This window comes from Coenobita brevimanus, chromosome 44, assembly GCF_032717465.1.
Source record: "Coenobita brevimanus isolate Jiangsu-jjx chromosome 44, ASM3271746v2, whole genome shotgun sequence".
NCBI lineage: Eukaryota > Metazoa > Arthropoda > Malacostraca > Decapoda > Coenobitidae > Coenobita > Coenobita brevimanus.
The window spans coordinates 36,874,377-36,889,738 of record NC_136997.1 but is presented as its reverse complement, the minus strand read 5'-3'; positions in this window follow the sequence as shown (position 1 = coordinate 36,889,738).

Below are 15,362 nucleotides of genomic sequence, written 5' to 3'. Positions count from 1 at the left end.
AGTAAGAAGTTCACTCCACCTCAAAAGAACTACTCCACTATTGAGAAAGCTTTTGGCCTTGATTTTGAGTTTACAGCATTTTTCATTTTATTTGTATTCTGGTTTTGACCCCATAGTCATTTATACCAATCATAACCCACTGAAATTCCTTAGTAAGTTTAAAGATAAAAATCAGAGATTGACAAGATGGCGTCTACTTCTTCAGGAGTATTCATTAGACATACAACATGTCAAGGGGAAAGAAAATGTCATTGCATTTTGCTTATCTAGACTTTAGACAGATTGTTTTAGAGTAATGAGAAATTTCCTTTGTAAATTTCTTTTTCTTTGTGGGGAGGTGTTACTTAGCCTATGATTTCATCATCCTTTGTATAATTCTAACGTACAATATGCTGCATGTTTGATCACGATTCGCCTCGTGGCTTCCATAGTGACCAGGCATGCGTGTTCTACTCACTCCCCCCTCTCCCCCTTATAGTAGAGTAAGTCGTTCTTTCTGTTGTTCAGAGCAGGAGTGTCAACTCTTTGGCCCCTATGGCTTCATTTGCGCGTCCTTCTTACAAGTTGAATCAAGCTCTGCCGGCCCCTATATAATGAGCTCAGTCTCTGCATTAATTGCCACTTAGATCTACTCCTCATTTTGTTCACATCTCTGTCCTCCCGTGTATAGTGTATTATTATTTTTGTGAGTGCTCAGGAAGTCTCCAGCTATCTAGCTACTGTATAATTTGAGTATAAGTGTTGTTACCATTTTTCTTGTACTGTATGGCCTAAGGTGTTAATTCGTAGGCCTGGTAAGGTTTTTGTGATTCATGTAGAGTTTTTAATGTTAGCCATTATTAATAATATTTTGTATCTGTAATAATATAGCTTGCTTTAACTGAGCATTTTCCGGTTTTCTCATTTATCAGAGCTGACTTAGATAAATTTGCTCTTGCTAAATTCATGTTAATAGAGGCAGTTGCAGTTAACCATATATGTAACCTGTTTTGCCATTACATTATCCTTATGAGTCCTGAATGTTTAGTTGTTAGTTTGAGCATTAAACTTTAACTTGTAATTTTACCTAACTCTTTTGTTTTGAACCTGGAACTTTGCGGGACAGTAGTGATTTTAGTATTCTCACTTGAAGTGTCCATTATCTCTCTCTGTTCTAGAATTATACCTAACTCTCACTGAAGCTTAAAATTTTTATTTTTCAATGTTTATAGTGTGCTTAATTAATCTAATATTCATTTCAGTCCAAAATAGCTATTATTAAAAACCAAACGAAGCTAACACAACCAACCTAACCTAACCTAACCTAGGACTTAACGTGAAGATTAGGAAGAGAGAATAACTGCAGTAGACCAATAGGCCCATGGTAGACAGCTCCCACAAAAGTGTGACTTACCTACCCTGCCTAAAATAGCCCATGCAGGCCCATGCCAGGGAGCTTTCACAGGAGTGTGACCACAAGAATGACAAATTTTATATGCAGCCTATACCTGTCATATGCTTATCTAGCCTATGCTTGAAACTTTCTAGACAGGGGACAATGACTACGTCACTGGGTAACCTGTTCCATTCATTAACTACTCGACTCACAGTCAGTGTATACAATCCCTACCCCTTGGCCCCATGTAAAAATGTACTGATTACCAAGATAATTTACATGTTCTGTATGTCAACTGCAGCTAGCTATGCTATGCATATACAGTGTGAATGTCTGTTTACCTTGTGGGATGCCCCGGTGAACTTTGATGGAGTGTTCACCAAATAAAGATAGAAGTCTCCATATCTGAGATCTTGTTTCGGTCCCCAATCCTTGAAACTGGAAAACTTCTCAGTAGATATGGCATAAATCTTTAATTTCCAAACTGCCCTCTTACGGTTTCTATCCTTCTATCTGTGCCTTCATCTCTAGCTTCCTTTCTGGTCGTTCTATAGCTACTGTTGTAGACGGCCATCGTTCTTCTCCTAGACCTATCACTAGTGGTGTTCCTCACAGCTCTGTCCTATCACCAACTCTCTTCCTTTTATTCATCAATGACCTTGTAAGCTGTACATCTTACCATATCCACTCATACGCTGATGACTCCACCCTTCACCTTTCTATTCGGTTCCTGCAACGCCCATCTCAGCAGTTACTTCAACAAACAAGGCATGAGGCTATGTCACACCTAATGTCTAACTTGGGTCGTATCTCTGACTGGGGTAAAAATAACCTTGTTTTTGATGCATCTAAGACTCAGCTCTTACACCTATCAAACCAACAAAATCTTCCACAGGTGTACCCACTAATGTTTAATAATATTCATCTTAATCGTGCATCACCTTTGAACATGCTTAGGGTTTCATTTACATGGGACTTGTCTTGGAAAGATCATATTACATCTCTTGTAAAATCTGCATCGAAGAGATTAGGTGTGCTAAGCCGACTGCGTTCCTTCTTTACCCCTGCACAATTGTTGACATGGGTTTTATCCTCCCATGTGTGGAGTACAACTCTCATGTGTGGGGAGGTTCCCCACATACAGCTCTTCTCATTAGGGTGGAGTCAAAGGTTTTTTCATCTCATTAACTCTCCTCCTTTTACTGACTCCCTTCAACCTCTGTCTCTTCGCCACACTGTTGCATCTTTATCTCTTTTCTCTCGCTACTTCAATGGTCACTGCTCCTCTTAACTGTCTGTATGCATTCCTACACCTCTATGACACACGTCCAGCATCCATCTAGCAGCAAACTCTCATCCCTTTTCTGTCCAACTCTCTAATGCAAGAGTTAACCGTCACTCCCAGTCCTTTATTTACGCACCAGGCCAACTCTGGAACTGTCTCCCTCTGTCTGTATTTCCTACTTTATATGATCTCCAGTCTTTCAAACGCAGTGTGTCCAGGCATCTCGAAATGAACGGATCTTGAGTTTGGGTCTCTCTTGTATTTTGTTTTTCTCTTGGAAGGAACAGTTATTGCGGGCTCGTGGCCTTTGGTTCCTTCTTCCTCGCATAGAAAAAAAAAAAAAAAGGACCCAACCCCAAACACTTTATCTTGTTCCTGTACATGTCTTCGTGGCGCTGATCCAGATTTCTACATAAATCTGACAGTTCCATCTCTGACAGCCCTGTCTGGACAGCCACTTCTGCGAGGAGTTTGCCGTCCAGTATCGAGTTGTAAACAAAACCACTTGATTTCTGTGACGTCACTGGAAAAGGTTTGCAAGATATTGGTATTTTATGTGAGATAAATAATGCATGAAGAGGTTTGAAGTAGAATTCAAAATAAAAGATTCCTCCAAGTTTCAGCTGCAATCAGTGATGATGAACAGTTGCCGACGGCGTCTGCGAATGGTTTACAAAAATCAACATAAACTAGACATGTGGACTGGTGGAGTCTGTTGATGACGAGTTTGAAAGTTGGGTGGGGGGAAAATTTAAAGGCGTTGGTAAAGTGTTAAAAGTTGATCGTTTCGCTTTACTGGACACAAGAAATTTAAATTAATTTATTGCTAGAATATCATATCATTCATGCTGCAAATCCGCTAGAGCATCCGCCACACCCAGCAAAATTCCGGTAGATAATCCGCTTGCTGCTGCAAGCGAAAGTTGCCGCTGTGGAGATGGTTTAGTGGATTTTCTGCCAAGTTGGCAACCCTGCTGAATAACCCCTCCAGCTCCCCTTAGGGATCCTTGTGATAAGACTTTTAGATTATGGTATCTATGATATTTCCTTTTAGGATAGTCGATAAATATCACAAGATATATAGGAAATCATTGGTAATCTATTAGACTCAAGTGCCATCGTTTAATTGAAAAATAAAAAAAAAATAAATACTGAATCGATGTAGAGAATACACAACATCACGACGACAATGTATAAAAACTTAAGAATATTACAGTGCAAGGTGCAAACATATTGTTGGCATTGATTATCAACCTACACATTAAGTTACAAGGGGTGGCTACAAAGTTCTAACCCTTACCACGCTAACTAGAAAGGAGGTGAGCCAGGAGAATGACACTTTGCATGAATGAAATTTAACCTTTTTGATGGCCAACAGGGCATTTGTTTTTCTGAGATTGCATTTATATAGGGATGAATAGCCGTGGGAGTTAACCAGGTAGGCTAACTGCAAATATCAGATCACAGCACACAGCAACCAAGTATATCCCTTTTCATGCATGTCTGCTAGCTGCACACTTTGAGGAAAATCATCCCCATAAGAACAAATGCCCCCTCCTGGTCATCAAAAGGGTTGAACTTCATGTAATCAAAATGTCCTTGCGTGGCACAGCTCCCTGATCAGGCTTAAAACTTCAGCCAACACTCTAGCACTCATTTAAAAACAAAATTCACTTTCTTTTCCATTAAACAAGATGAAGTTATAAAGACTGAGTATACCAATTTTGAAAATATTTTAATGTGTATCAGCATAAAGGATAATATTCCCTTATGGTATCAGCCAGTGTTTAACCCTTCGTGGGCAGATGGGGTCCCTGCAGACCCCAACATGTTTTTAAAATGTTGCCATTTAGCCATTTTTTATTTTCATATCTTGGCCTCTCATGACTTTTATTGTAGATGGTTACTTTGTAATCACGTAAAATTAGAGCAAAACATCTCACACCATTTAGGAATGACATTACCATAAATGTTAGTGGGGTCTGCTGGGACCCCACCTGGCCTTTCGTGTGACTATTTTTTTTCATATATATATATATATATATATATATATATATATATATATATATATATATATATATATATATATATATATATATATATATATATATATATATATATATATATATATATATATATATATATATATATATATATATATATATATATATATATATATATATATATATATATATATATATATATATATATATATTGATTACAAACATTGGGAGCATTGTCAGTACCAGTATCAAAGTCTTATTCCTCAATGGCGGTGGCAGGTGACCAAGAAGAAGAGAATGATTCAGACGGTGATTTATCTGTATCCGACGCTGATAATGAACATAATAAGGATTGTTTTTTTCTGTTGTCTTCTCTTCATAGAAGTTACTTTTCTTCACATTGATAAAATATGTAATGATCATTTAGTTATTTTCTCCTGATAAAATTAAATTTTTTTTATATTTCCATAATGTTGAAAACAAAAAATTTTTGTACCAAATTTAAACATTATAAGGATAGTTTTATTTTATGATCATGCTAATTTACTTTATACATGAACCTGTTACTATGTTGAGAACTTGTTCCAAGAGTACTGACAATCAGACATTTAGATAAGTGTAGGATTAGCACTTCCATACTCAGTCTTTAATAAAAATCTCATAAAATGAAATAATTTTGTCAAAATAATAATAAAAAACAAAACCAAAAACAAAAGGGACACGGTGGGTTGGCTCCACGTGCCGCATCCTGGGCACCATATGTACAAAGTTTGGTAGATATAACTTTACGCATATGGCGAAAAATCCACCATTAAGTTTTGGGATCCGCCAGGACCCCATCGGCCTTCCGTATAACTTGGTAACCCCTGACCCAAGAGGGGTTAAAATTTAGTTCTGAATATAAAGAGTAAACGTTTTTAGAAATATTTCCACTAATTTTTCACTAAATTACAACTTCATGTTCATTGCTGGAAAGAAGCAAAGTTAAAAGTCTGGCAATTCATTTGTTGAATTCTATCGAATTATGGCATTAATATGTATAACATTAAAAATGATAATTCAAAACAATTTTTCTTAGCATAAACCATGCATAGGGAACAGGCACTAATAGTGTACAGTAAATAAGGCCAGTTAAAATTTTACTGCATTTTTTTTTTTTTTACTCTAGAAGCCAGGAATATTTTACGGTTGGAGTGTAAAATTTTCGGCTTTCGTGCACAAATGAAATTACGGTCAAAATGTAAATTTTACTATTTTAACCGTGAAATTTATCCTTAATTAAGTCATTTACCGTTTGACCGTCATTTTTACGGTATTTCTCTGGCCTATTTGCTGACAGGCTTTTTACCGTGAGACTTTTTTTTTTTTTTTTTTTTTTGCGGTGCAGGGCCTCTATTAAATGATCGTAACAGGGACTCTATATAATACTTTATTCTAAAACAAAATAAATATTTATAAAAAAAAATTTCCCACAGTGGTACGTACAAGGTTATTCTTCAAGATTACCTCAAATCAGTTAACTATAGGTTATTTTATTTGCTTGTTGATGTTGAGGTTGTTGTTGTTGTTGTTGCTGGTGTTGGTGATGGCGGTGGTGGCGATATGAAGGTGATGTTCGGTATGTGGTAGCAGTGTTGGCTGGATCTTAATGAAACTGTGTGCTGGTCATGTTGACCGTTGAGAAATGATGATGTTAAGATGTAGTACTATTGGTAGTAGCAGCCCCAGGTCCATGTGGAATGTAAACCCAGTGGAGTGTTGGCTGAATTTTACCCTACCCTGCAATCTACCATCCTTATTTCGGGGGATACAAAAGGTTTTGAGTGATGTTTGTATAACCTGGCAGCGAAGCCACCCGGCCATATTGATGCCACCACGTGAAGGCGTTCTTCCCCAGCACCTGATATTAATTTTGTAATGCTGGTGGTATTGACTGACAGTAGTTGTGACGGCAAGATGATGGCACTGAGTGTTAGCTGAGTGGTGTTGGTGGAGAGGATGTAGGTGATATTCGTCAGCGTTGTTAAATGGTGGCGTTGGGAAAACTTCTTTGGTTCTTAACACTGAAGTCTGGTTGTATGAGAATGGCAGTCAGAACAACACCCAGACCCAGTGTTATGAAGGCGCCTTGTATGTGCTACTGGTGGTGGTGGTGTTGGTGATGTAGGTAAGCACCATACTGTCTCCTAACAACACACTCCAACAGCAGGGTAAAGACAGCCAGACCAACACCCAGACCCAGTGCTATGAAGGCTCCCTGTAGATGCTCCAAGTTCAGCACACCCGTCCCACGAACCTGTTAGAACACGATTTGTCAGTGTATTTATTTTTGTGTTTGTCACTTCATGAGAACTTAAAACAATATTTCTATTGTCTTACAACCAAGGATAGTCTGGATACCCGATTTCATCTTATTACCCCTTGACAGTTTAATACTGTATTGTTGATGTCTTAAAAACTGACCAACTGTTGTATTCAGATCAACCTTCACTCTCCTGTCGGCATTCGTCAAGTCCTAATGATATAAAACTGGAAGTACTAGTTGTCAGACCTTAGACCTTTTTCTTTGTTATCCTTGTCATGTCATGTTCAGGTCAGGTTATGCTTAAGTGATGTTGATGGTAATGATGTCAGTTAGTTGGGCGACGGTTAACGAAGACTACGCCTCGCACTTACCAGTATACTGATAAGGTGATGATCGTGATGATATGAATGGTCTGATATGTGTTGTTACGGTGATGATGTTAATAATGGTGTTGATTTGTACTGCTGCGATGGCGATGATGATAATAATGTCTGATTTGCACTGCTGCAGTGATGATAATGTTGATAATGATCCTGATCTGTACTGCTACGGTGATGATCATAATCAAAGTTGCCTAATTTGCGCTGCTACGGTGATGACGATGATGATAATGGTCTGATCTGCCCTGCTTGGATGATAATAATAATAATGGTCTGATCTGCCCTGCTTGGATGGTAATAATAATAATAATAATAATAATAATGGTCTGATTTTCGCTGCACTGGTGATGATAATTATCATTCAATCTGTAGAGTTGAAGGTGAAAACAGAGCCGTGCATCTCAACTTACTCGTGTGGTGGGTACGTTGATATTCCTAACGTGCGTCTCATATATTTTTCCCAGTATGCCTGTTTCCACGATGCGCTGAAGGCTGTGGGATATTAGAGGGGTGAAGGCTGTGTTGCGGGGTAGAAACCACGTCATGTGGTCCTTGAAGAGCTGTGAGAGTGGATAGTGGTTTGGTGAGAGAGAGAGAGAGAGAGAGAGAGAGAGAGAGAGAGAGAGAGAGAGAGAGAGAGAGAGAGAGAGAGAGAGAGAGAGAGAGAGAGAGAGAGAGAGAGAGAGTAGCTTCGCGCGCGCAAACACACACACACACACACACACACACACACACACACACACACACACACACACACACACACATTAAATGTAGCAGCTCCATTTATGTAGCTAACATTCTTATACTGTAGGACTGAAACTTGTTATCCAGCTCTAATCTTGTTCTAAGATTTATATAAACTTACCGTGAAGTATTTGTAATTATCTTTCTACTGTCAAATGCCTTAATCCCGTAAGGGGTGGCCAGAAACAAATCGCCTGTGTCACCCTGTCTTCTGCCACTTCACTACCCTCCCAACAGCTCACACCCTCCACTGTCATCTATATCTCCACTCCATCCCTCCATCTCATCCTCGGTCTCCTCCTCCCTCTCCCTTCCTCAACCTTGTTCACATACACTTTCCACATTAATCTCTCATTCTCCATCGTCTCCACATAGCCAAATCACCTCAGTGTTTTTCTCCCAACACTTTCTATCATACTTTCATCCGCACAATAACACTTCTTCACTTCCTCACTTGTCAGTCTGCCTCTCCATGCAACTCCACATACTCCTCTCAAATAATCCATTTCCTCTGTCCTCAATCATGACTGTGACATTCCAAGAAGGTCTAACTTCACTTCCATCCGTTAGAGTTGGTATCACACTTCTGTCATGCAACGACCATTTTACGTCTATGCTCATTTCCCTATTTCTTATCACTGCTTTCAATGCATCAGCAACCCTTCTTCCCTCTTTTACCCTTTCAAGCACTTCATCCGCCATACCTCCATCCTTTCTCATCACACTACCCAAGTACTTAAGTGCACTCATATATTCCATTTCCTCATCATCCAACCTCATTGTGCAGTCAGTGACTTCATTTCTATCGATACCCAGAAATTAACTCTTCCCTACATTCACCTTTAGAGCATGTGGAGTCACATGGAGAGATAGGCTGACAAATGAGGAAGTGAAGGAATGTTGTGATGTGGATGTGGATGTGATAGGAAGCGTTAGGAGAAAAACATTAAGATGGTTTGGCCATGTGGAGAGGATGGAGAACGAAAGACTGACGAGGAGAGTGTATGTGAATGAGGTGGAGCAGGGGAGAGGGAGGAGGCCAAAGTTGCGATGGAGAGATGGAGTGGAGAGGTATATGATAGAGGGGGGTGTGAGCTGGAAGCTATCTATCTATCTATATACCTAGGCTGCTTCCCCCATGGAAAGAGAGGTAGCCGAGACAGGACGACACACTCCCCATTTACTCATCCATTCAAACACGGTCATTCGCATCTTAGCCCCAAAGGGGAGAAGGGACAGATCCTCACTGCACCACACCACACATGGGTCAACTGCACAGTGCAATCAGTGACATCCGCAGCAGGGCCCGACAGCAGAGCTGGTTTATCCCAGCCACATCATAATAGACCCATCCCCTTACTCGCACCTGTCCTGACTAGCTGATCAGACCAAATGCGGGAAAATATCCCCTCAGGGCTGCATCATCATTTATTCATTCACAATTTCTCTCCATTTATTTCTGTCACGCACAGCCACTCTTCCTTGCTCAACAGACATCCCTCTCGCATCCAGCGCTCTCTTCACAATGTCCATCCATCCTATTCGTGGTCTCCCTCTCAGCCTTACACCTCTCACATCAGATCTAGTTTCTTTTTCACCAGTCGCTCATTATCCATTCTCTCCATATGCTCAAACCATCGCAACACCCTCTGCTCAACTCTACCAGCCATCTCCCGAACAACTCCAGTTCTCCTTCGCACTTCATCATTTTGCACTCAATCCATATGCGTCACTCCACACATACTCCTCAGACACCTCATCTCTATTACATTCAAACTTTTCCTCTCTGCTACACCCATATTCCAAGTTTCAGCCCCATATAATGCAGTCGGTACCACAACACCCTCATACAGCCTTTTCTTTACATCCATTCTAAGCGAAAGACATCTAAACACTTTTTTCATTCCTCCCAGCACCTTTCCTACTTCATTTTTTCTAAACTTCACTTCTGCATCTATTCTTCCCTCCATAGCAACATGCGACCCTAAATATTTAAAACACTCCACCTCCTCAAGCAACTCACCATTCAAAACTATATTCATCCCCCTACCATCTACCAGCCTTGTACAGTTCATCACTTTACACTTATTCTGATTTACTTTCAATTTCCTTCATTCACACACCCTTCCAAACTCCTCTACCAACTGTATCAGTCTCTCCTCTGAATCAGCCACCAATGCAGTATCATCCGCAAACAGCAGCTGCTTCAGATTCCACTCTCCACCATCGACATTCACCAGACTCAGACCTTCACCTAAAATTCTTGAATTCACCTCCCTTACAAAACCATCCATATAAATATTAAACAACCAAGGCGACATCACACATCCTTGTTGCAGCCCCACTCTCACAGGAAACCAATCAGTCACAGCATTTCCCACTCTTACACACGCTATACTATTTAGATAAAAACTTTTCACCCCTTTTAGTCACCTACCATCAAGTCAATACAATCTTAAAACAGTCCACAAAGCCTCCCTATCAGTTCTGTCATACGCTTTCTCTAAATCCATGAATGCCCAAAACACATCCTTGCCTTTCGCTAAATACTTTTCACACACTTGTCTCACAGCAAACACCTGATCCAAGCATCCCCTCCCTCTCCTAAAGCCACACTGCTCATCACCAATTACTCCCTCTGTACCCTCTCTAACTCTCATAATTAACACTACCATACACCTTACCTACAACACTCAACACACTTATACCCCTAAAGCTAGTACATTCATACTTATCAACCTTGCCTTTATACAACGGGACTACACAAGCACTTGCCCAGTCAATTGGCACCATACCTTTCACAAAGGACACATTCAACAATCTTACTAACCAGTCAACAATAGTCACTCCACCACCCTTCAGGCATTCAACAGCACACCCATCCATACCTGCAGCTTTCCCTGTTTTTATCTCCTTTACTCCCTTCTCCACTTCCTCCTTCGTGATCAAAGAATCATTCAACTCTCCCAACACATTTATTCCTTGCATCCTTCCACCTGCCACAATCTCGGCCACCCTTTCCTCCTCTACATTTAACAATCTTTCAAAATACTCTGTCCATCTCTTCCTTACTGCATCAATCTCAATTAACATCCTTCCATCCTCTGCTTTTATTCGCTCATCTTCCCCGATTCTCCCTTTTGCACCCTTTTCACCTCCTTCCAGAACATTTTCTTATTCTGTTGAAAATTTTCAGTCAGCCGCCTACCCCACCTCTCATCTGCTGCCACTTTAGCATCATGCACAGCTCTTCTCGCCCTATTCCTCCTTTCCTTATACCTCTCATATGACACCTCATCCTTCCTCTGCAGCCACACTTCATATGCACGTCTCTTCTCTGCCACAGCCATACTTACTTCCTCGTACCACCATTCATTTCCTTTTCCTACACTACCACCCACACGTCTCACACCACACACCTCTTCTGCATGCCCCACCACAGCACTCTTAAACACCTACCATTCCTCCTCCACACTGCCATTTTCCTGATCTTTCACTGCGTTCCACTCATCTTTCAATTTCTCCTGATACTCTATCATTTTCTCTCTTTTATCCAACTCACTCACTTTCAAAACCTCCCTGCCACACCTAACCCTCCTAGCTCTCACCCATCTCATACCTACTCTTAACTTTCCCTCCACCAGGTAGTGGTCAGACATACCTCCACCCTCTCCTCTCAGAACTCCCACATCCAACAATCTTCCTATTACATTTTTAGACACAACCACATAGTCCATCAAAGCTCTATCAACAACCTTTCCACCCTTCTGTCTCACCCATGTATACTTATAAATATCTTTCTTCTCAAACAGCGTATTTCCAATCACCATCTCTCGCTCAACACACATCCGTATCATTCATTCCCCATTTTCATTTCTTCCAGGCACACCATGCATACCAACTACGCCTTCAACTGCTACATTTCCCACTCTAGCATTCAGATCTCCCATCATTACTACATTCACATTCGCTCCAAAACTCTGCAGACACTCATCAACATCATTCCAGAAAGACTCCCTCTCTTCTTCATCCTTTCACTACCAGGCCCATATGCACTCACAAACACCCACAATTCCCGTTCAAATTTCGTTCTCGCCCACATCAGTCTCGATGACACCTCCTTCCATTCAATCACACACTGCTGTACTTCCGGACTCACTAACAAGGCCACACCTTCTCTTGCCCTTCCTCTATCAACACCAATCTTCCATCTCTCCATCGCAACCTTGGCCTCCCCCTCCCTCTCCCCTGCTCCACCTCACTCACATACACTCTCCTCGTCAATCTCTCGTTCTCCATCCTCTCCACATGGCTGGAAGCAGGGCAGTGAAATGGCGGGAGACAGAGCGACATGGAGATGATTTGTTTCTGGCCACCCCTTACGGGATTGGGGCGTCTGGCAATAGACAGATAGATAGACACACAACGACACCCATTCGCCATGCCTTGCAGTGCCCTTTTATCTTCACCCAACAATACAGTATCATCAGGAAACAACAGAACAGGAAGTTTACAATCACTGTCCTCTTCCGTTAGGGCTGCTCCGACATCCACTGCCATACCTGGTATCTCTCTCATAACCCCATCCATATACAGACAGAACAACCATGAAGACATGACACATCCCTGTTTTAGTCCAATATTCAGAGAGGATAATTCAGTCAGTGCACCATCCACACGCACTGCAACCTTAGCGTCTTCAAACATACTCTTCACGGCAATCAACAGCATCTCATTTACTCCATATATTCTTAAATATTTTCACATTCCCTGTCCATCCACTCTGTCATATGCTTTCTCCAAATCCACAAAGGCCGTAAAACTTCTTTCTCCTCTCTAGAAACTTTTCCATTAAAGACCTTACGATGAATATCTGATCCACACAAACTCTTCCTTTCCTAAAACCTCCCCGTTCTTCTCCAACAAATTCCTTTGATATCTCCCTGACTCTGTCAATATGAATCCTATCATATATTGTCCTTTCACACTAAGAAGACAAATACTAGGGTGGTCCCTAATTTTTAACCTGAAAAATTTGCTTCAGCTTCTCCGGGATTTCCTTCTTATTGGTTAAAAAATAGTGTATGCATATTTTCATGCCTTTTAGATAATTTTAACTGATGCCGCATCATGTTCAAAGTTATACTGTTATGGCGTAATGTTAATATGCCATTGGGTTACTTAAACTGGTGCCCCATCATGTTCAAAGTTATACTATTATGGCGTAGTGGTAATATGCCATTGGGTTACATACGTCCCTCTCTCTACAGAGTATAAGCACCTCACTGAGGGGGGGGGGTATCATGGGAACCCAACTCCCACTTATTGTTGCCCACTTTTATGGTTTGTAATTGCTGCCAGCTGTCGCCCTCTTCGCGTTTGGATACACTTGCCCGTGTTGCTCAACAACCTGGAGAAGAAACTGCTGTTGATCTTCGTTCTTGGGCAACACTGGATTAAACTCTTGAATTAGTGCTACCCACATTTCAACAAAGTCATTTGTTACCTGTAGCCCCTGGACGATACGCTCATTTTCCTTATAATTCTCACAAGTTTCCCATGTGGATGGATCGAATTCTAGGATGAATGAGGAAGGCCAAGCAGTGTGAAGATCTCCTTGGTGTTACTTGTCACAAAACTTGAAATTGTTGCCTGATTCAGTGCTGTCGCCTCAAGTTCAACTGTTCCACTCTCTCTTTAGTTGATCTTTGCTTCTTTCTTCGTTAAGAGCCATCACCATTTTTCGCTTCTCTTTAAGATCAGAAGTTGGATTAAAAAAAAAAAAAAAGGCCAATGCAACTAATTGCTCGGATAAATAACATAAGTGACGACTAAATGCTTTCAAGGAGACTGTGAGATGTCCTTATCAGGATGAAGTGACAATTCCTGGAGAAGCCTCAGATCGTTTGCTGGAGCTGGAGCTGCTTTTGTTGCCATGAACGATGATTTCATTTATTGCTACATGATGAACACAACAAACTGCTTCAGTCCTCGGCCTTGCTTCAGTGTGATGCTTGTCTACTGATGGTAAAGGTAGACTTTGGTGCTATATATAACTTTAGCCATCCATCTGGCATGGTGGCAAGCACCAGGCCGCTGAAACCGTGTTCCACAGGGCGGTACACCACCCAAGACAACAATGGACAGTTCTAGCAGCTTTCTCTTTCTGTTCATCCAGTGCATTTGTACTGTTACTTTCAGCACCACAAGTGGTGGTAAGAAAGTCTACTCCCACAATCTCTGTATGCTCTTGCTTCCTTACAGACCTTCTCATTCTCATCCACACTCACCGATAATCAGTCATTGCCTTCCATTCATTCAGTTCACCACCTAACCCTCTCATCCCTCACCACATATACCTATGGATTATTTTGTGCCTGAAGAGGGTCTTGGCTATCACCAACCTCATACCCGCACAGATGTCCACCAGAGCACTACCATTCTCATTCACTTCTGCAAGCACATCCCACTCACAAACTACCTTCACATTCCCTACTCTTCCAATCATACCATCAATCAAAAACACTCTCTCACTCCTTTCAAACTTTTCCATGCACTCTTCCAAATTAGCCCAGAACTCTTCCCACACTGCCATAGGCTCATATACACACACAATCGCCCACAATTGTATTCCTACTTTCAGTCTTACCCACACGATTCTTGAACCAATTGAGTCATACTCCCTTATAATCTTCTTCCATCTCTTGCACACAACACATACACCCTCCTTTGGCCTCTCATTCTCACCTACTCCTGCACATATACCCAATCCATACTCCGACTCTCTCACACTCTCACCTCGACATTTAGTCTCAGTCAATCCACATGTGTCCACCTTTGCATCCTCAAACACCAAGACGGTCTGTCTCTTTCACCTTATCATTCAAGCTCCTCACATCCCACGTCGTAATCCACACCATGTCCTTTGTACGGTTCTTGGTCGTCGTCTGTTAGTCAGTCCTGGTCTGAGGCATCTTGTTTGTCCTTTTAGGTAGTTGTTTTCCGGGGAGGGCACCTAATCCTCCGCCAACTCACTTGTTGACACGTAGGGAACACGTACTGGTTGGTTATTAGGTTACCCCCCAGAGTATTGAATGATTTACTGGCTGACAGGAAATCATTTGGATGATCACTATGTAGAGAGGAAATTAGAAAAAATAAAGCAGCTGCTGACTTCATTCTCCTGACTCGATCGTTTTATCAGCTATCCTTGATCACCAAACCGTGAAAACGTCTACTGAGGAAAAGGTATAACGGTAAGGCATATACG